This window comes from Myotis nattereri (genome assembly GCF_964212035.1).
Source record: "Myotis nattereri genome assembly, chromosome: 2".
Lineage (NCBI taxonomy): Eukaryota > Metazoa > Chordata > Mammalia > Chiroptera > Vespertilionidae > Myotis > Myotis nattereri.
Window position 1 is genome coordinate 115,393,814 of NC_138076.1, and position 23,082 is coordinate 115,416,895.

At 42.0% G+C, this 23,082-nt stretch overlaps 1 protein-coding gene and 1 pseudogene across 3 annotated transcripts in view; one reads left to right on the top strand and one right to left on the bottom strand.

The window, feature by feature from the left end:
* Positions 1 to 11,963, bottom strand: part of MTUS2 (microtubule associated scaffold protein 2) — a 503,374-nt gene extending 491,411 nt beyond the window's left edge. Inside the window, exon 1 of one of the 2 annotated variants that reach the window (XM_081083596.1) lies at positions 11,722 to 11,963. The gene's annotated coding sequence lies outside the window, so the exon portion shown is untranslated. The remainder of the gene's footprint in view (positions 1 to 11,721) is intronic. The other variant, XM_081083595.1, reaches the window with a different exon arrangement.
* The window catches only part of LOC308513827 (cyclin-Y-like protein 1), a 118,827-nt pseudogene that overhangs the window by 45,210 nt on the left and 50,535 nt on the right, over positions 1 to 23,082 (top strand). The window lies entirely within an intron of this gene.

The window sequence follows — 23,082 nt, forward strand, 5'->3', positions numbered from 1 at the left end:
TCACTGAGACTTGTTCTGTGGCCTAACATATGTTCAATGGCCTGATAGATTCTATTCTAAAGAATTTTGTATGTGCACTTGAGAATGATGTGTACTCTGCTGTGTTTGCATGGAGTGTTCTATAGGTGTCTGTTTGTTGTATGTAGTTGGTTTACAGTGTTGTTCAACTATTCTATTTCCTTGATGATTTCCCATCTAATGGCCTAGTTCAGTGGTCGGCAAACCGCGGCTCATGAGCCACATGCAGCTCTTTGGCACCTTGAGTGTGGCTCTTCCACAAAATACCACATGCGGGCATGCACATACAGTGCTATTGAAACTTCGTGGCCCATGCGTAGAAGTCGGTTTTCGGCCTGGGCGAGTCTATTTTGAAGAAGTGGCGTTAGAAGAAGTGGGGGTACGTTCACTGAGGTCGACCCCTCAGATTGAGGACGTTTTTAGCAAAGGCCAGCTTAGGAGTACCCTAATTAAGTTAATAACAATGTACCTGCCTATATAGTTTAAGTTTAAAAAATTTGGCTCTCAAAAGAAAGTTCAATCATTGCACTGTTGATATTTGGCTCTGTTGACTAATGAGTTTGCCGACCACTGGCCTAGTTGAACTTCTGTCTAGTTTCAATCCATTATTAATAGCAGGACATTGAACTTTCCAACTATTATTCTTGATTTTTTATTTGTTCCCCTCAAATTTTGTCACTTTTTTCTTCATGTATTTTGGAGATATGTTGTTAGATGTAATGGTTGTAATTGTTATGTCTCCCTGATGGGTTAACCCTTTTATCAAAATATAATGACTTCCTTTATATCTTGTAATAATCTATACTAATAAAAGCCTAGGTGGCCCTCATGGCCTCACATCATCACAGGAGGGCCACCCCCATGTCGTCACAAGATGGCCACCACAAGATGGTCAGCAGGGGAGGGCAGGTGGGGGCAATTGGGCTGACAGGGGAGCAGTTCGGTATCAATCAGGCCAGCAGGGGAATGGTTAGGGGGCGATCAGGCTGGCAAGCAGAAGCAGTTAGGGGCAATCAGGCAGGTGAGTGGTTAGGAGCCAGCAGTCCCGGATTGTAAGAGGGACATCCCCCAAGGGGTCCCAGATTGGAGAGGGTGCAGGCTGGTCTGAGGGACACCCCCCTTCCCCGTGAAAGGATTTCATGCACTGGGCCTCTAGGCTATATATAAAAGCCTAAGCGACTGAACGACCAGTCGACAGTCACTATGATGCATACTGATTACCAGGGAACAGACACTCAGTGCACAGGATTAGGTTCCCTCCTGAATGGATCGGGCCTGTGAAGATCGGACTTCCCCCTATCTGGACAGGGCCTGCAGGAATCGGGCTCCCTTCTGTCTGGATCAGGCCTGTGGGGATCCGGCCAAACCAGCTATCCGACATCCCCCAAGGGGTCCCATATTGCAAAGGGCACAGGCCAGGCTGAGGAACCCCACCAGTGCACGAGTTTGTGCACCAGGCCTCTAGTTGCTTACTAAAATCCATTTTGTCCAATATTAGCATAGCCATTCCCAATTCTCTTTTGGTTATTGTTTGCATGCATATCTTATTCCATTCCATTTGTGTTTAATATAAAGTAGATCTGTTGTAGAAAGCATATAACTGGATCATGTTTATTAATTCATTCTACCAATCTCTGACTTTTTATTAGACTGTTTATTCAATTTACATTTAGTGTAATTACTGGTAGGATTTACATCTGCCATTTTACTATGTTTTCTATATGTCATGTTTTTTTGTTCCTCTATTCATCCATTACAGACTTCTTTTGTGTTAGATATTTTTGAATGCCATTTTAATTCCCTTGCTCTTTTATTACATTTTTTAAATTTTTTTCTTAAGAGTTCATAATCTTTTACATTTACTAAAATAGTTACCTTTACTGGTACTCTTTATTTCTTCTGTGGATTTGAGTTATTGTCTACTTTCTTTCACTACAACCTTCAATATCAAGATTCCCTTTAAGCCCAGCCTGGCTCAGTGGTTGAGCATCAACCTATGAACCAGGAGGTCATGGTTTGATCCCTGGTCAGGGCATATTCCTGGCTTGTGGGTTTGATCTCCAGTGCAGGGCATGTAGGAGGCAGCCAATCAATGATTCTTTCTCATCACTGATGTTTCTAGCTCTCTCTCCCTCTCCCTTTCTGAAATCAATAAAATGTATTTTTTTTAAAGATTCCCTTTAATATTTCTTGTAGGGCAGGTCTGCTAGTGACCACTTATCTGGTTTTTAAGAATTTTTAACAAATTCCCTTGTTTTGTTAATTAATACGTCTTAATTTTTTTTCTTCTAATTTTGAAGAATAGTCTTGCTGGATATAGAACTCTTGATTGAATGGTGATCCTTCCAGCACTTTCTTATTCTACTACCTTCTGGCCTCTGTGATCTCTGATGAGAAGTCAGATATTAATCTTATGTGCATAATGTACATAATAATTCACTTCTCCCTTATTAGTTTCTTTGTTTTTGCTTACAACAACTTGACTGTTGTGTGTCTAGGTGAAGTTCTCTGTGTTTATCCTGCTTGGAATGCATTCAACTTTCTGTATGTACAGATTATGTTTTAAATGAAATTTGACATATTTTGTGACTATTGTTTCTTCAAGTATTCTTTCTGTCCCTTTATTTTTCCTCTCCTTTTGGGAATTCCATTATTTATATTTCGATACTCATGATGAATAGTCTGAGGTTCTGTTCATTTTTCTTTATTCTTTTGACTTTCTGTTCCTCTAATTGTATAATTTCAATTGTTCTATTGTAAAGTTTCTGATTCTTTCTTTTTGCCAATTTAAATCTGCTCTGGAGCCCCTCCAGTGATTTTTTTCATTTAAGTTATACTTTTCAACTATGTGATTTCTATTTTGTTCTTTTTTAATAATTTTTATCTCTTTATTGATATTCTCTATTTGGTGACACATCATTCTCATACTTTCCTTTAATTTTTCAGACACAGTTTTCTTTTATTCTTAATATATTCATAGTCATTGACTTAAAACACTTGTTTTATAAACCCAATATATGGTCTTCCTCAGGGACACTTTTTAATTTATTTTACCTCTGCAAATGGGTTATACTTTCCTGTTTCTTTATATGTGCTCTAATTATGTGTTGAAAATTGGATTTCAAATAATATGGCAACTCCAGAAATCAGATTCCACCACCAACCACCAAAGGTTTAGTGTTGTTGCTGTTTTTTGTTGTTCTTCTTCTTCCTAATGCGTTTGTCCATTTCCTAAAGTAATTATGTAAAATCTATTTTCTTTATCATGAGCAGCCACTTAAGTCTCTGCTCAATTTGCTTTAGTAGTCAGCTAATGATGAAACAGAAATTTCCTTAAATACTTGAAACAATATGTCTCACACCCTTTGCTGAGGGGCTCTGTGTGTATACTGACACAGGTTTTCTATGCTCTGATAGGCAGTTTATAACTCTACCTAAGCCTTTCTTCCTGCTTGTGTAAAGTTTCAATGTCAGCCAGAGGTGATAGATTAGGGCCTTTTCAAGTCTTTGTTGAGCATATACACAGACCTGCACATGAATGTGGGCTTTCTAGGTTCTAAAAAAATATGTCAAAGCTTTTCAAAACCCTCTTTGGATATCTCCTTTCTCAATTATTCCTTTTAAGTTTTTTAGTCAACCTCTTGTTAACCCCAATTCATGTATCCACTTCTGGCAACTGTGATGTTAAACAACTGCCACTGATTGTTTTTAACAAATGCCCTAATGCTATTTACCTGGATGAATTCTGAGTCATTAGAATTCATTAGGTGAAATAAAAACAAGCTCTGAGAATGGAGCTTTACAGAGAGCTGCCAGACAGTTCACACAGCACCATTTTCTGAGACAAGGGTATTTAAAGAGCTCTGAACTGGTCAGCTCTCTCCAACAGTTTTAGTTTTCCGAGGTCCTGCGGTGCTAGAAAGGAACAATGGGAATGAGTTTAAAGGCTACAAAGTTCACTGTTCTTACCAAGACTCCATTTTTTTCTTGAATAAACTCCTTGGATGGTTCTAAGTGGTTAATTTCCAAATTTCTAAAGTAGTTTGACAATTTTTGCCTCACTCAGTAAACTTTTGTTCATACTGATGTTTTAGAGAAGAGGGTTTACAGAATGTTCTCACTCCAACATTCCAGATGTGGTTCCAAAATAAGTAGTATTTTAAAAATTAATTAAAAAAACTAATGAACAAAATTATCATAATTTTAAATTAAGAAATGATCATCAAGTGTTATACGACTCCATATGGGAGTCAGACACAAGAAGAAAAATCAAATACTAACATCTTTTTATAATTTGATATTTTGTTCATCATGGGTTTTTCCACTAATTTTTTTTTAAACCTCATTAAAATATTATTTCTTTTTATTGCTCAATTTTTTGGTGTCCCTTTAAATTTTGTGCTGAGGCAAGTGCCTGACAAGCCTCTCTCTAGTCTTAACCCTGGAAAAGGATGATTTCAAACCACATCTTTGCCTTTTTTTTAACTCTCCAAACTGACATACTAGTTTTAACTCCCATTCATATTCCACTACAGTATTTTGAATTGTCAAAATGAGAATCTTAAAATCTAGCAGAAAAATTTTAGTGCACAGTTTGGGAGTAAAGAACTAAGTAGGCATATTAAACTAATCTCTTAAAACTGCTAGTAGAGGCAAATTAGCTCACTCAATATAAAACTCAATACCAGCTGCCAGTTAAACTAATATAACCTGGTGTAGGTGTGTTTTTTTAAGGAATATATGCCAAGTCTTTAGAAAATTAAATGTAATGGTTGGCATGTATTCCATACAAACTTCCTAAGATATTATACAACACAAATAGAAAATGCTTAGAAATAACAAGTTCAACCAAAATTATTCTGTTGTATGATTTCATTTCTTATATTGGCTTACCTTGAAAATTAACTTATCGGAAAAAAAGAAATAGAGACAAAAATGCTTGGCATAATATGTAGCAAAATTTCCAACCCAAGAAGACAATTGTGTGTAGAGAAAGATTGCCTGTCTTGAAAGTTATTTTGAGTAATTTCAAACAGCCTAGAACAAAGGCAATTAATTACAGTTGATTTAAGATTACTTCCCTATATTGTCATTTAAAAGAGATAGTGTTCATATTAAGTTTTTAGATTACTACTTTGCAATAACAGCCTGGTGAAGTGTGGGAATTTAACTTCCCTGTTAAGTGTTCAGTATTTGCTTCTGCTATTTTAGTGCCTTTTCTTGTAATCCGAGGCTCCATATCCCATGCTCTTTTCCACTACACTTTTGAAAAGCATTTAAAAATCACTATATCAATGTTAGCCTATTTCTAGACAAATTTACTTGCCTTATCATAGTCTTTATAGAATAAAGCACTATGCTGGCTTTTCATTTCTGCAGGTGAGTCCAAGTTCCTAAAGTCTATATCAACTTGTCATTATTACTAACTTAGCCCTAATCACATACACTGCTGATGTAGCTTTAATGACTGTGTACACACTGTTTTGTTTTTCTAAGGGAATTGAACCTACTGGTTCAATGGGTATGTAGGTGAACAAAGGGAGGCAAAACTAATAAGGAGAAGTCTTGAGGGGTCAGGCAGTTTATCCTCTCTGGGAACAGGGAAGTACATCTGCCTGAAAGATAATAATCAAGCTCATTTTTAAAAGTCCCTCCACAGATTGGGTTAACAATCTCTTCTATCTAATCTACACTCTAGTAATAAAACATGAAATGGAAATAAGATAAGAAACCTAAATAATCATTTTCTACAGATGATATAATTGTCTACCTAGAAAATTCAAGGGAAATAACCACAGAAAAGTTAGAATTGATAACTTGAAAATTACCTGGTTATACAACTATATTTTAAAATTAGTAGCTTTCTATCTATTAATTATGGATTATGTATATGCTACAAACTGAATATCTGTTCCCCCCTAAATTCGTATGTTGAAAATTTAATGCCCAAGGCAATGGTATTAGGAGGTGGGGGCCTTTGGGAAGTGGTTAGGTCATGAGGTCAGAAGCCTCACAAATGGGATTACTGACACAGCTTGCTTGCCCCTTCCATCAAATGAGGACACAGCAATGAGATGTCATCTATGAACCAGAAAGCAGGCCCTTACCAAACATCAAATCAGCTAATGCTGTGATCCTGGACTTCCCACGCTCCAGAACTATGAGAATAAATTTCAGTGTTTATAATCTATCCAGTCTGTCATATTTGTTATAGCAGCCTGAACAGACTAAGACAATACAACATAATCATTATGTATAATATAGATAACCAATTGACTATATAACAATAACCAAGGACTAAGACAATAAACCAATATGTATTATATATATGAGTGTGTATATATATATATACATATATATATGAATAACCATTTAGAAAAGGACCCATTCACAAAAGCTAAAGAGTATAAAATACCCAGGAATAACCTTAAATCCCCCATTTTCTTCACATGTAGGGCATGTAAGAGAAGCTTGCAAAGTGAGAGACCACATAATGCAATGACAAGCACAGAGAAGAGGCAAGACTATCCATTTCCTAATATGCCACATTCCTGATGCCACCTGCTTGTGTCTTACGGTATTTGGCTGCTATTAGGCTCCTATCCACCAGCAAACAATCCAAAGAAGCTTTGTCTACATGGAAGATTCCTTCTTTGACTTGCGTTGAATAAACAAATTAAATGTAATGGTTGGCATGTAGCGTAATGGTTATACGCTAATGGCTTGGAAAAGTCAACAGCTATCCATCCATCCTGTCCCATACCCATGACCCCTATACATCGCAGAAGGTTAGGCTTTTCTACCAGCAGACAAGTCCTGGCTGCTGCTCCCCACTGGTTTCTCACCGTTCCCCTGAGGGATCAGTGACAGCCTGCTGCCAGGTCCACATGTGTGTTTTCTGATTGTTAAATGTAGGGCAGCCACCTGGGCATAGAGGAGCCAATGAGCAATTCCCCCTCCTCAAACCCTAACTAACCCCAGACACCTTCAGGCCATGGGGTTCTCTCTGCTTCAGTTTCACCTAAGGAGTTGCTATAGGTTCTTGACATTTTGACATTCGCCAAGAAAGAGTAGTGTAGTTTCCACTGTCAACATCCTTTATTCTTCACAGTTCTATTTGCCCAAGGGGACTTCAGGGAATGCAAGCTGAAATGGAACTTTCCTGGTGGACCCTTTCCTATAAGCCAAGGGAAGCCATCAATGAAAACACACAACCTCCTCCTAGTTTATGTAGCAGCCTAGACTGAATTCCAGACGCCCTGAGAGGCTGTTGGTTGCACCTGGTCCAAGCAGCAACATGAGGCCGCCTAAGGCCTCAGGAGCAGCATGTCCATTCGCTGGCACAGCCTCAGGTCACTGCAGAGCAGGGTCCACGGGCAGAATTACAAAGGTAGGCTGCTGTGGAAAGCACTGGTCACTAGCATGCGAATTCTCCACAAGTGCCGGCAGCCAGGCCTCCCTACTCTCCTCCTGAGTGCCCGCAGAGCTCTGGTCTGAAATTCCTGCACTGGTTGGCCCCTAATGAGTGAAATGCTCTTCCCCGGGTGTCCATATGGCTCACTCTTCAGTCCCCTTCAGGGCTCGGCTCAGCATCCCCTCAGGGAGGCCTTCCCCGGGCACCCTATATAACACAGCAATTCCCCGCCCTACACTCCTTCTCCCCCAGCTCTGATTTACTTTTCTCCATAGCACTATCCCTACCTGATATATTAAAGATTTTACTCCAGTTTATCCATTAGATTGTAAGTTCCTCTATTTTGTCTGTTTTGTCCACTGCTCTAAAATATCAAATGCCTAGAACAGCGCCTGGTACACACACTTAACGTATTTGTTGGAAGTTGTTAAAAACAAAGCTGGATGTTAACTAAAAGCAGTAAAGACAGGTGGTATTCAGGATGTACTGCATTAGGGGAAAGAACTAAAGTATAGAACTGAGCTCAACTTCAATCCATGCAGAGGTGAATGGGCACCTTAAAGGAAGAATGAGCGGATAAGGAGGTGACAGGTGGAGAGCTCAGAGTCAAGGAAATGGAGAATTACAAAGGACTGGTCGGGTAGTTGGTCACTGTCAGTGTGATTAGGCTCACTGAGTGTGCTAACTGGCATTTGTCAAAGTTAGGCTCCTAACCTCCCACAGGGATGGGAGGCAGGCCCTCTCATTCCTAACGACTGCATTTCAAAGGAATGGCTGTCAGGTCCCTGAGAAAGACACTCCTGGGTTGTAGGAGACACACATACATGTTAAAAGGGAAGAGAAAGGGCTATAATTCTAAATTATTCTAATAAATGCTTAATAAAAGGAGGGGGGCCTATCATCAGGTATTGGCTGGAACAAAGGGTAAGTTCTTTTGGCAGTCTTGAGATTTTTCCAAACAGGAACTCAAGGGGGCCTGGGTCATCCCAGGGACATGGCCTTAGGCTGTGAGAAGCCCTGTTGGAGTTTTTCCAAGTCTCTTATTGTTGGGGTGGAAAGGGCTGTTATGAAAGTTGGCGTTCTTATAGGCCAAGGTTCAGCTCTAGTCAAGAAGAGAGCTCAGAGGAACCTGACTAAAGTGTGATCAAGGAGAGAGTCTCTATGGATGGATGGATGGATGGATTGATGGATGGATGGATGGATGTATGGGGTGTAAAGGTTGGCGGAACAGGGGTCAAGATAATAAGATCTGAAGACATCCAAATTCATATGTAAGTAGAAATCATTTCAGAGAAAATCCTCCACTCTTCAACAACTCCTTCTAAGCATGCCTGTGGTGAACAGAATATGGCTCTCATTTACTCATAAAAGCTGCTGATGGGAACAAACCCATTGTTTATCCTATTCCTGCCCAACCTGCGTTTGTTTTCTGCAGGATAATTTCCAGACCTGAGTTTGCTCACTGTTTAAAATTCTTATTAGAGACAGAGGCTAAGGAGGTTACAGAAAGATCTCCTGTGGAGCTAATGTTCCTATTAACTTTTTATTAATGAAGCATCTTTGGGTAATTTTGTCTTCCTTTCCCCTCGGCAGCCCACCTCTAAGATGTGGAAGAGCTTTAACTCACTTTCCTCCCTTCCCCAGTCCTGTCTCAGTTCTTCTCTACCTCCAGCTTTACACTCAGATCAAAAAAGTCCTGCTTCTGTGGAGTTGGTTCTCCAGGTAAATACCTGATCTCTGTATCTCCACACAGCCCTAGGATCAGTGGTCGGCAGACTCATTAGTCAACAGAGCCAAATATCAACAGTACAAAGATTGAAATTTCTTTTGAGAGACAAATTTTTTAAACTTAAACTATATAGGTAGGTACATTGTTATTAACTTAATTAGGGTACTCCTAATTAAGGGGCCAAAGAGCCGCATGTGGCTCGCAAGCAAGCCGCAGTTTGCCAACCACGGCCCTAGGTGATAGCAATCTGCATTTTCTCCACAGGCCAGCTACAATACTGACTAGAATTATTTTTCTTTTCATAAGACTACAGACATTAAAATAAGAAAAAGCACTTGTATAAGTTAATATTTGAATGTAATTTGAAGGCAGGGTGGATTCAGGGTTCCAGGAGCCTTATGTTTATATAATGGGTGGTGAGTGGAAGAGCTTTTTTAAATAAGTAGTAACCGCCTCATTTAAAAAAGAATCCAAAATTACAAACACAAACTTAGGTATCACCATGTGAGCATGTTGCTAGTGGCCTGCTCAGGCGCTTGGAAGTAGCCTGGGTGAGGGGTCCTGTAACTTAAGATTCATTAGCTTTCCAGTCAATTCACCTCGACTAGGCAATATAACAGATTGGAGAGGTTTATACCGCAGCACTGAAATCTGTAGAAACCGGCTAAGTATAACAGTCTTATATTATATCAGTCATCTAGATACTATTCTTATCTCTCTTTCACAAACCTCCATCCCTGCTGTTCCCTCTTACTTGATGGCAACACTCATTATGAATTTGTGGGCTGGGCTGGGTTTGTTTCCCTCTCCCCTGTCTAGGCTCTCACAATCTAATACTGTGTCAATTATGTAACAGCCAAAAGAGAGAGTTTAACGGAATACAAAGCAGAGTCGGAGTTCTTACATAAGCCTCATAAACCATCCATAAGATCTGCTCCCAGACTGGGGTATGTGGAATTACATAAGGTAGTTGGGAAACACTGATGCAGCAGCCAGGTTTATTTCCGATCTCAGAAACAATCGAAGCATTCTCCACTTAATTTAGTAGTATACATTAAGATAATAAGTTTTGAATTAGGTGAAAAAAATAATCTTTAATATGACTTGCTTATCTTTTCATGTTAACATAAAGGAATCTCCTGACACTGCTATTCAACTTCCCTGTAACCTCTGCACAAAAAAAATGTCCCCTTAGGATGCCCCTCCATATTCTACATGAAATTACAGGTCCCTAATAAACATCAACCATTCTTGATTTTGTTTTGTTTTTTATAAAATCAAGAAAGATACTTAGACAAAATACAAAAATGTACATGCTATAATTCTTTAACACATCTTTCCAATACCAATTTTCTCTCCCCATATTTCTAACCACTTATTTTTTTACTTTCCTTAAACCACTGTAGCCACACCTGGGACTACAAAGTGACAAATTAAAAACAACAACAACAACAGTGCGATACAATGGGTCTCACCCCTGGCTGCACACTAGAATCACCAGCAGAGCTTTTAACATTACAAATGCCACAGCACCACCCAAAACCAATTAGAATGAAATATTGGGGTGGCGCACAAAAAGGGGATGCCTAGACATTAGTATACCTGATGCTTTCTACTTTTCCTTCTTCGTACCTGAAAAAATAAGAGGAGAAATTTTTGCGGGGAGATTTTTAATAAGTGGCAGCTCATAATTAGTTTCCATCAGATATAAAATATCATTCTATAGTTTGAAAGCCATAAAGGATATCTGTGGGATCCTTTTTATTACTATCGTAATAAAAAAAAATTCACCAACTTTCTTTAGCCTTTAAAAAAAACCCTATTTTATTGGTCACTGTTTTTGCAATTCTACCTAATCAGTTCAAAGCAAAGGCCCTATATTATCTTAATGGATGTCTCACGCTAAGACCCTGCTTATCCTCAAGTAAAGTTTTGGGTTAAAGCAGAAATGACGGTTCTCATTTATCGTCAACCTCTCACACCTATAACTTTCCAATGAGCAAAATATGTGTTAAAGCCCTTACATAACAGAGTACAGGCGCCTTTGGTGTCCTGCCAAGAGTACTTCTTTCCGTATTTGTATTTAAAATAGACTGGTAGTAACATCACTTGTGTGCCTGAAATTCCTTCTGTGCACGAGCTCCGAATGAAAAAAAAAAAAAAAAAAAAAAGGATGTAGCAACCCGCTTTGCTGTTTTGCCATTATAAACCTCAAAGGAAATAACACATTCTGACTAAATTAAGGCGAAGACACAGAACAAATTATCCAAAGCTGGGGGTAGGCGGTGACTCGGCTAACTAACCTACCATCCTTTCCAAGACGGAGCATGTTTAACCTGGCAGCATGCGAGGTGCCTACTGAGCTGCAAACCTGGGCCCTGGCCGGCGGGGAGGTGGCAGGCCAGCGTGAGCATCACGGTGACAGAAAAGGCAGATCAACGCCCGCTGCCAGGCTGGGCTGCAATCCCGCCCCAACTCCGGCACCTGTCTCCCCGCAGGTCTAGGAGGCAGGACCAGAGCCCAGCCCGCTCTGCCCGACTGTGCGGAGGGATGCGCTCACCTGGGTGGGGCAAAGCCACGGAAAATGCCCAAGAAGCCACCACTGCCTCCATGAGAGTCTCACCCCGGACCGGCTCCGACACGCTCCCTCCTCCTCTGCCTCCTCATCCAGCTCGTTTTCTATTTAACCACAGGTCTGGGCTCCGCTGGCCGGCCGAGGACGTCCGCAAAAAGGGGCGACAAAGTTGCCAAGAGAAGCCGGCAGAAGTGGCGCAGGTGGAGGCGCAAGAGACGCCCCCGCACCTGGGACCGGCTCGCCGCCGCCGCCCCCGCGCACGCCCGCCCCGCTCCCGCGCTCCCAGCGCCGCCCGCCGGCCGCCGCCCGCTCCAGTACCGGGCAGCGGGACGCACGCGGGGGCGCCCACCGGACGTCGGGGTGCTGTCCGCCCGCCGCTCGCACTGCCCCTCCGCCTGCCTTGCGCGGACAAAGGGAAGCCGCGGGGCGGTGACGGCGAAGCCCGATCCCCGAGCGCGTCGCGCAGCCCGCGCTGCCAGCGAGGTGCGATCCGCGGTGACAGCCGCCGGGCGGCGAGCGGGGCCCCGGGAGAGGGTGACGCGGGCGGCAGTGTCGCGCGCCCCTCGGCGGCCGCCGGGAGATGCACACGCCGGGGCCCGGCGCCTCCTGCTGGCCCCGCGGTCCGCAGCCCGCAGCCCCCGGCCGGGCCCCGCAGCGCCCTCTGCCGCCTGCTCCAGCTCAGGGCGGGCCGGGGGCGCTGCGTGGGGCTGCCCACGGCGGTCCCAGAGCGTCCCCCCTCCCCCCCCCCTCATCCCGAGGGAAGGAAGGAGGAAGACAGAGGGTGGCGGCGACAGGGGAGGGGTACGCGAGCGTGGATCTGCTGTTTTCCACTTAAAACAGAAGAGGGAGCCCCAAGTGAGTTAAGAGCAGCTGGAGGAATTGGGGTTCATCCGTGGGAAGAATTGGAAGGACGGGAAGGTTCCGGATTCACAAGGAGCCTAGAGTTGATCTCCTGAAATGTTTGCGGGAAAGGCTAGCGCTTCTTTCTAGAATCGGGTTTATGTAAGTGTGCCTGGCGCTGTCTGCGGGGTTCTGAGAGCCTTGATGTGATGCTGTGAGGAATAAATAGATGAATGACCTCGCGAGGACCCTTGGGGACCCTTGGGCCTCCTGGGTGCACCGAGGAGGTTTCCCTTAAAGGCAGGCGAGTTCGGAGAGCGCTGTTCCCTCCGCTCCCCGCGGCGGTGGAATAAACATTTGTCTTTATGACAATGAAAGGGACTGGTCCTTGCGCTGTTTAGGTGGTGTTGTTTTTTAAGGGGAGGGCGTGTCTTTTTCCAAACTGCCATGGTAAGCAATATTTCATACTATTTAAATTTTTTTTAACAAGTTGGTCTGCTTGGTGAAGGGAAGTCATGAAACAGCACCCTTTTCCACCAACCAATGTGTTTTAAAATTATTCTATCAGTTCTCCCTTCTCTGCTGGAAGAATCTAGGGCAGATTTCATAGCTTTTTCTGTCACTTTCAGGTGTTAATCAACAGTCTGATTCTTCGGTATTAAAAAGTCCAGTCCACTCCAAATCAAAATGTCAGTCCCATCCCACTAAAGCCTCCCCGCTACCTCCCCTAACTCTTCCTAACCCCCTAAAACCTCCCCCTCACCTCTCCAGCCCCACCCCTGTCAGCTCCCAGCCTGACCCAGCTCAGAGCCTGCATGGGGAAGAGAAATGTCTGGTTTTTCCTCCTTGCTCTGTATCTTCCCAGCTAGCTCTGTGAAGGTTGGTAGCTCCAGAGTGGCAGCATGGATATGCCCCCTGCACCAGGCCCTGGTCCTCAATTCCAAGGCAGCTTCTCCTCTGGTGGCCTGCCTCACAGAGACCCTCTGCGGGGTCACCATGCCCTGGCAGGCAGACCCTGCTACCTTCACCCACATCCCTGCAGGTCCCTGTCACAGCAGCATACCCTCCTCATTTTCTGCTCACAGGCAGCTCTGACCAGCCTCCCTCCTTGACGGTTCTTGTGTAGAAATCAAGCAGCCATCTTTGAACTCGTGCATGTCCCCAATGCAGGTGATACATGCCAAGGTCTCGGAGCAGTTTTCCAGAAGCACCCCTTCCTTTGTGTGACGTGGCTGGACACTCCCTCCTGTTCCTCACGGCACCTCATAATCCTCACTACCCATCTTCTCCTTGGTCCCTCCCCCCTTTTCTTAAATTTGGGCAGAAAGCAGCCGACCCCTTACAAAGCAAATCATCCAATGCCTCTAATTAAAATGTGGAGCCCTGGCTGATGTGAGTATCATCCAGTGCCCCAAAAGTTCGCTGTTTTGATTCCCCATCAGGGCACAGGCCAGAGATGCGGGTCTGCATATGAAGGGTCAGGGTGCATATGGGAGGCAACCCATGGATATTTCTCTCTCACATTGATGTTTCTCTCCCCGCCCCCCCAGCTCTCTGAAAACATATTTTTAAATAAATTAAAAATAAAATGAGGAGACACCTCTCACTGTGGCCACTGAGGCATGCCACTCAAATCGTGAGGGAATAACTGACAGCCTCCTAAACAGTGCTCACACCAAGGCTGAGGTTCCCAGCTGTCCCCAGTCCAGGGCTTTGCATAGTGGGAATGCCAGAACTGGCCCATTTCCACCTGATGCAGGAACCCCATAATGGGCAGCGTTTCTTCCAGAACACCCCATCACCCTGCCTAGGCTCTCAGCTCTGCCCTGCGGTCTGAGGCTCCTCCTACCCCACCTCCCTCCCTTCCCTCTCCTTTTACAGGTGTCAGCCTTGCATGGCAACCCGAAGGCTCTCCTCGAGCACCTGCCAACCTCCTTTCTCCTCCTGCACCCTATACAGGTGTTTTCTCAGTGTATTTTCCCCGCATCTAATCCTTCTTGGCATCTGCTTCTCAGAGGTCCCAAACTAGCATAGTCATCCGCTGTTCCCAGCAGATATTCCAAGTTCCATTTTAACATTTGGTTATGTTTGCATTTAGAAAATAAAAGAAGAGTAGAGTGTTCTTTTGAGAAAATAAAAAAAGATCAGCAGGTATCTTCATATACGTTCCCCCAAAACAGAGCCTGATAGAAGGAGCTGGAGGTGGAGAGGTTATTTTGGGAGGTCATCCCAGGAAGCAGGAGTGATGAAGTTGAAATATTGAGACAGGAAAGTATGAAAAGGTGTGATATAAAGGTCACTGCTATTCACAAGTACTCAATATAGCAGGGTCTCTGGGAAGCTTACAAAGACCCTCCCAGAATTGTCATTTCAAAGATGGGGCCTGAGAGGTGACCATCTGGCTCTTATTCTCTGTAGATGGGACTTACTTAACTCCTTTGCACTTCCCTTCACCAGGGCTTTAGAAAAGACACTGAGGCAGAAATACAGTGCCCAGTGGCAGCATTTTGTTGGGGGAAGGGGCCACTGTTGACTTGAGTTCCACTCCCAAGGGAGGGCCATCAGAGCTATGATTCAAGGGCAGCCAAGGAGATGTGGTGCCAGCTGCCAAGGCAGGTCTCAGGAGTCTTTCCCCCTTGCCTCCCCAACTGGCATGTCGGTGGCCAAAGGCATCTGCCCTGTGCAACTCCAAATTGCTAAAATGCCCAGGGTAAAAGAGGAAGAAAGGGTATAGCAATGTTGCAAGTCATGAATGACACTCGGCAGGAGACTAGTGTCTTGGTCCATCCACGCAGTGGTAACAAAACTACCTTAGACTGGGTGACTTATACACAGACCTTTATTTCTCCCAGTTCTGGAAGCTTGAACTCCAGGATCAAAGTGCCAAGTGACTTAGTATCTGGTGAGAGCCAGCTTTCTAAGCAGCTGTCTTGTCACTGTAACCACCTAGACAAAACAGGTAAGTGAGCTCTCCGGGCACCAATCCCACTGAGGAGGGCTCCAGCTTCAGGACCTGCTCACCTCCCAACGGCCCCACCTCCTGATACCTACCACCACATTGGGGGTTAGGTTTCAACAGCTGAATCTGGGGGGACACAGACAGTCAGAACATAGCAACTGACTGACACATAGCAGGATCTTATTAGGGATCAGTGCCTATGGGAAGGGAAGTAGACCAGGACTGGACAGTGGGAGTAACCGGATTGTGATTCAAGCCCAACCTGGCATCAGCCAGGCCCAGGTTACTCAGGGGCTCAGACAGAGTGGTGTGCCGGGGCCTGCTGGTACTGGCTTGAGAATGCCAGTTGTTAGATATTTAGGCATTTTGTGAGCCAGTTGTTAAATACAGCTATCATTGAAGATTGATTAAACTTACAATTTTCTATATATTATATTAAAAACAAAGTTAACAAATCACTTCCATTATTTTGCTACATTTATATATGCTCTTGAGTCTTTTTACAACTCAAATATCTATATGGTAGCAATACTACAGTGTAGGGCAAAATAGGTTTACAGTTGTGAATACATGAAACACAGTTTATTCTTGTATTATTATTTATCAATTATTATATTACTAGAGGCCCGGTGCACAGATTCATGCACTGGTATGGTCCTTCAGCCTGGCCTGCAGGGATCGGCCGAAACTGGCTCTCTGACATCCCCTGAGGGGTCCCGGATTGTGAGAGGGTGGTTCTCAGGTGATGCACCCCAAAATCAGGCTCCCTCCTCTCTCTACCTCCAAGTCACCACAGCTCGGCAGCTCCTGCATCTGCCCCCTGGTGGTCACTGTGCATCATAGCTACTGGCTGGACAGTCAAATGGGTGGACAGTCGCTTAGGCTTTTATATATAGAGATTTTACATACCAACAACTGTAAAGCTACTTTTCCCCACCCTGTATATGATAATGTACTATTGGGCATCTCTTTCCAACTTCACATTCATGGTATTGCTTTTGTAACTTTAAGTCACCCATGGGATGTGTATTTACACCACAGAAATTGGCAAACACTACAAATCAGGGTCCCCCCCTCCCCCCCCCCCCCCCCCCCCGCCAAGGAGCCAGGTGTTACCAGCAGTTCTCAACCTGCGGGTTGCGACCCCTTTGGCGGTCGAACAACACTTTCACAGGGGTCGCCTAAGACCACCTTGCATATCAGATATTTATATTATGATTCATAACAGTAGCAACATTACAGTTATGAAGTAGCAACGAAAATAATTTTATGGTTGGGTCACAATATGAGGAACTGTATTTAAAGGGCCAGAAGGTTGAGAACCACTGTGTTAAACATTTACAAGCACACCACTGCATATATGACATGGTCAGAGCTATTCCAAGATGGGCTAAATGACCAGATTTTTATGTCCCCACCCACATCGGTCCCTGGGTGTGAATTCTCTGGGGAAGGTGTGCTCTTGGGGGAGGGGGTATCTTCAGGTGAGGCTCACAGCACTGCCCCCAGCTGAGGCAACAAGTCCCTCCTTGCAGGGGAATCTGGGCTACAAATCTCTGGAGCCTCCACAACTGGCATAAGGTCAGTTAGAATATTTTCTTATTAATTCTAAATACTTCTTACTACCTCTACAGGTATAGTTACATTCATTTGTTTCTAATGTTGTTTAGATGTGCCATTTTTTCTTAATTAATCTTTTTCTCTTATTTCATTCTTCCTAAGATTTGTCTGTATTTTGACTTTGTTGAGTCTACTGTTTTTTATTTACAATTTTACTAATTTCTGCTGTGATTATTATTTCCTCTCTTCTGTGTTCTTTGGGTTTATTTTATTGTTCTTTTTCAAACTTCTCAAGTTGAAAGCTTAGCTCATTAATTATCCATTTTTCCTTTTTTCAAATAAATTTTTCATACATTTTTCTGTGTGGTGCTTTCAATATCATTAAATTGTAAATTTCTATTAAAATTACTTTTTTGCCCTGACCAGTTTGGCTCAGTGGATAGAGCGTTGGCCTGCGGACTCAAGGGTCCCGGGTTCAATTCTGGTCAAGGGCATGTACCTTGGTTTGCGGGCACATCCCCAGTGGGGAGTGTGCAGGAGGAAGCTGATCAATGTTTCTCTCTCATCAATGTTTCTAACTCTCTATTCCTCTCCATTCCTCTCTGTAAAAAATCAATAAAATATATTTTTTAAAATTACTTTTTTACCCATTTTTTTCTTTATTGATTAAGGTATTACATATGTGTCCTTAACTCCCCATTGTTCCTCCACCCCCTCACTCATGCCCTCACCCCCCTCCCCCGCCCCCCAGTGTCTGTGTCCATTGGTTAGGCTTATATGCATGCATACAAGTCCTTTGGTTAATCTCTCCCCCTTACCCCCACCCTCCCCTACCTTTCCACTGAGGTTTGACGGTTTAATCGATGGCTCTCTGTCTCTGGATCTGTTTTTGTTCATCAGTTTATGTTGTTCATTATATTCCACAAATGAGTGAGATCATGTGATATTTATCTTTCTCTGACTGGCTTATTTCGCTTAGCATAATGCTCTCCAGTTCCATCCATGCTGTTGCAAATGGTAAGAATTCTTTCTTGACTCATGAGTTATTTGCAAGTGCCTTTAATTTTGAGATAATTTTTTTTTAAATATATTTTATTGATTTTTTTACAGAGAGGAAGGGAGAGGGATAGAGAGTTAGAAACATCAATGAGAGAGAAACATTGACTAGCTGCCTCCTGCACACTCCCTACTGGGGATGTGCCCGCAACCAAGGTACATGCCCTTGACCGGAATCGAACCTGGGACCTTTCAGTCTGCAGGCCAACGCTCTATCCACTGAGCCAAACCGGTTAGGGCTTGAGATATCTTTTTACTGTTCATTTCTTATCATACTTACAGTGCGGCAAGAAGACATGGTCTGTTGGATACACTCTTTAAAATTGTTATAGACTGGCTTGGTGGTCTATTCATAAATACTCCATGTTCCTGAGAAGAATGTATATCTTCTAATTTTTAGATGTTGGGTTTTATGTATGTTCATTAGGCCAAGCTTTTTAATTTTTGGTCCAAATATTCTATATCCTTTCTAATATTTGTCTCCATGAGCTATCAGTTACTGAGAGAGGAATAGTAAAATCCCCCACTATGATGCTGAATTTGTCCATTTCTCTTTGCAGTTCTCTCAACTACTGCTTGCTTGTACTGGAGCTATGTTATCAGGGGCAAACAAGGTTTGAAATGTTATATATTTTTGGTAAATTATATATTTTTTCACTATATAGTGACTATTACTTTTTATGTTAAAATATTTTTCTTCTGATATAAATATTGCTACAGAAGCTTCCTTTTGGTTAGTAATAGCCACATATCTTTTCTATCTTTTAACCTTTCCATGTTTTCTTTAGTGTATGTTCCCCCACAAATTTGCAATATCCACTTATTTTTATTCAATCTGACAACACCTATCTTTTCATTTGTAAATATACCTCATTTAATTGCTTATAGTATAAATATTATGTAATTATATCAATTACTTATATAATTGAACCTACTCTTGACATATAATTGTGTACTTTTTTTGTCCTCACCCCAGGACAGTGATCGGCAAACTCATTAGTCAACAGAACCAAATATCAACAGTACAACAATTGAAATTTCTTTTGAGAGCCAAATTTTTTAAACTTAAACTGTATAAGTAGGTACATTGTTATTAACTTAATTAAGGTACTCCTAAGCTGGCCTTTGCTAAAATCGTCTCAATCTGATTGAGGTACGTTCGCTGAAGTCAACCCCTTCCAACTCTCCCATCCTCAACTTGTGCATGAATCGCGCGCCTCCCCTGCGCTGCCTATCCCGGAGCCCGCCTGCACCTCCTCTCCCATCGCCCAACCGACCGACACCCCCCACTTCTTCTAACGCCACTTCTTCAAAATAGACTCGCCCAGGCTGAAAACCCACTTCTGTGCATGGGCCACGAAGTTTCAATCGCACTGTACATGCATGCCCGCACGTGGTATTTTGTGGAAGAGCCACACTCAAGGGGCCAAAGAGCCACATGTGGCTCGCGCGGTTTGCCGACCACTGCCCTAGGATATGCTTACCCATTGATTTTAGAGAGGGGAAGGGAGAGAGAGAGAGAAACATCAATGTGAGAGAAACATCGATTGGTTGCCTCCTGTCCATACCCCAACTGGTAATCAAACCCACAATCTAGGTATGTGCCCCAACCAGGAATCGAACCCACAACTTTTCGGTGTACATGATGAACCTCCAACCAACTTAGCCACCTGGTTAGGGCTAATTGTGTACTTTCTATTTCTGCATTTTTGTTTGTTTGTTTCTTCTTTTCTGCTTCCCTTTGAGGGAAATTTTCCATTGTTGTATATTTCCTGTCATAGAAGTTATACACCCTATTTTTTTCTCAGTTGTTATCCTTAAACTTATAATGTGCACAAGTATCTGGAAATTCTCATTTTCTATACCTTTGTGCTTCTCCTGAACAATAAAGTACCTTTGAGTACTCAAGCTCTGATTATTCCCTGCACATCTACGTGATACTGTATAGTATTTCAATTGAGTTTTTTACTCTGCAAATTAAACAGTGTGGTTATTGCTTTATAGCCAGTGTTTGCTCACCATGCCTTCTAGGATCTCAGATCCTTTTTCTGGGACCAGTTTCTTTCTTTCTGGAGAACATCATCAAAACTTCCTATGTGAGTGCTCGTTGGAGTGAAACATTCTCCAGCTGTTTTTCCTAACCATGTCTTAATTCCTTCCATCTTTACACAGTAGCTATCCATCGGAGTGAGCAGTCACTCTCTCTTCAGGCTTCCATTGCTGCCACTGTCAGTCCAATTGTCATCCTGTAACATCCTCTCCCTCTGCCTTTAAGACCTATCTTCCTATTGATTTGGTTGCTTTGGAGTTCGCTTCATGTGGAAATGGTTTTTAACTACAAATTTATTTCTTTAATATAAAAGATTATTCAGATGATCTATTTCTTCTTGAATTATGGTAACCTGTCTTTCAAGGAATTTGTCTATTTCATCTAAGTTGCTGAATTTATTGGCATAATTGTGTTTATAATATTTCTTTAATATCCTTTAAATATTTATAGGATTTAGAGTGATATATGTCTTTCATTCCTGATATAGACAATTTGTATCTTTTAATTTTTTTATTTTAAATTTATTTTATTTTATTTTTCCATCATCATTTATCCTCTCTATGCCCTCTTCCACCTCCACCCCCCTCACCACTACTTCCACAATCACCACACTGCTGTTCATGTCCATGAGTTCTCTCTCTTTTTTTCTTTTTGCTCAATCTCTCCACCTCCAACCACCCCACCCCCACCCACATTCATACACCAGAGCTGTCTGCCTGCTCTTTATCAATAAGTCTTTCTCTATTTTGCTTGGTAGTTCAGTTTGTTCATTAAATTCCATAGATGAGTGAAATCATGCTACTTGTCTTTCTCTGACTGGCTTACTTCACTGAACATAATGTTCTCAAGGTCCATACATGCTGTAGAAAGGGTAAAATTTTCTTCCTTTTTACAGCAGAGTATTTCATTGTGTAAATGTACCACAGCGTTTTTGGTTTTTTCCACTCATCTACTGATTTGCTTACAAATCTTGGCTGTTGTAAACAACACTACAATGAACAGAGGGGTGGACATATTCTTTTGAATTAGTGTTTTGGTTTTCTTCAGATATATTCACAGAAGTGGAATTGCTTGGTTAAAAGGCAGTTCCATTTTTAATTTTTTGAAGTAACTCCCTACTGCTTTCCACAGTGGCAACACCAATCTGCATTCCCACCAACAGGGCACTAGGATTCTCTTTTCTCCACATCCGCAACAGACAACACTTGTTTGTTAATTTATTGGTGATAACTATTCTGACAGGTGTGAGGTGATATCTCATTGTGGTTTTAATTTGCATCTCTCTGGTGATTAGTGACTTTGAGCATCTTTTCATATGTCTGTTGGCCACCTGTATGTCCTCTTTGGAGAAGTGTCTATTCAGGTCCTTTGCCCATTTCTTAAGTGAATTATTTGGGGGGGTTTTTGGTGTTGAGTTGTATAAGTTCTTTATAAATTTTGGATATTAACCCCTTATCAGGTGTAACACTGGCGAATGTGTTCTCCCATCAGTGGGCTGTCTTTTCATTTTGTTGATGGTTTCCTTTGCTATGCAAAAACTCTTCAGTTTGATGTATCCCATTTGTTTATTCTTTTTTTTGTTTCCCTTGCCTGAGGAAATATATCTGCAAAAGTATTGCTATGACAAATGTCTGAGATTTTATTGCCTCTGTTTTCTTCTAGGATTTTTATGGTTTTGAGTCTAACATTTAAGTCTTTAATCCACTTTGAGTTTACTCTTGTGTGTGGTATAAGAAGGTGGTCTAGTTTCTCTTCTGCACACATCTGCCCAATTTTCCCAGCACCATTTATTCAATAGACTATCTTTAGTTGATTGTATGTTTTTGCCTCCTTTGTCAAATACTAATTGACTCTAAAGGTGTGGATGTATTTCTGGGCTATCTATTCTCTTTCATTGATCTATATGTTTGTTTTTATGTGAGTAGCATGCTGTTTTAATTACTATGGCCTTGTAGTATAGTTGATATTAGGTTGGGTGTTTCCTCCAACTTTGTTCTTGTTTCTCAAGATCGCGGTTGAATCTGTAGATTGCTTTGGGTAGTATGGACATTTTAATGATGTTAATTCTTCCTCTATAAACACAGTGTGTGTTTCCACTTATTTCTATCTTTCTCAATTTCTTTTTTCAGAGTCTTATAATTTTCTGAGTACAGGTTTTTTTACATCCTGGTTAAATTTATTCCTGAGTAGTTTATTATTTTGAAGTAATTATGAATGAGATTGTCCATTTCTTAGCATTTTTGTTTTCATTTCTTCAAATTCTCGTCATTCTTTTTCAAATGTGTGTGCTCATTTTATACTCATTATTTTCTTCTCATATTTTTTAATTTTCTCTTTAATGTCAGTAAACCTGTTAGGAGCACTTTCTAATTTTCACATTTGATTATTTCAGTACCTAAAGTTCTCAAGGTCCAACAATATTATTTGCTTTTTCTACTCACCTTCACTCAGCAGTTTCCTCCTATTTTGGTAATTTTTTATTTTGAAATCATATTTGCTCCTTTTATTGTTGGATGGGTCTTTTTATAATGATGTTGCCCTAAGAGCCTTGTACAAAGGTCTTAGTTCCCATATCTCACCCTGTGTGAGCCAAGACCTAATCTGCCACCCCCAGTCAACACCCCACATTAGCTGTGCATTAAATTGATATTATGGCCTGGGTTCTTCTAAACGCAGGGCAGACAGTCTCATGTGCAGGTAGTTTATTTGGAAAGTTATCCAAAGGACAGCAAAAAGCAACATTAATTGTGTTCATAACTTTTTTCTAATTTCAGGAGTTAATTAAATGTTTCTAATATCAGAAGTTGTTTTAATCCTTTATTTCCCCAAAACTATTCTTGTGTTAGAAAATATTACCAAGGCTATGAAATATATATATATA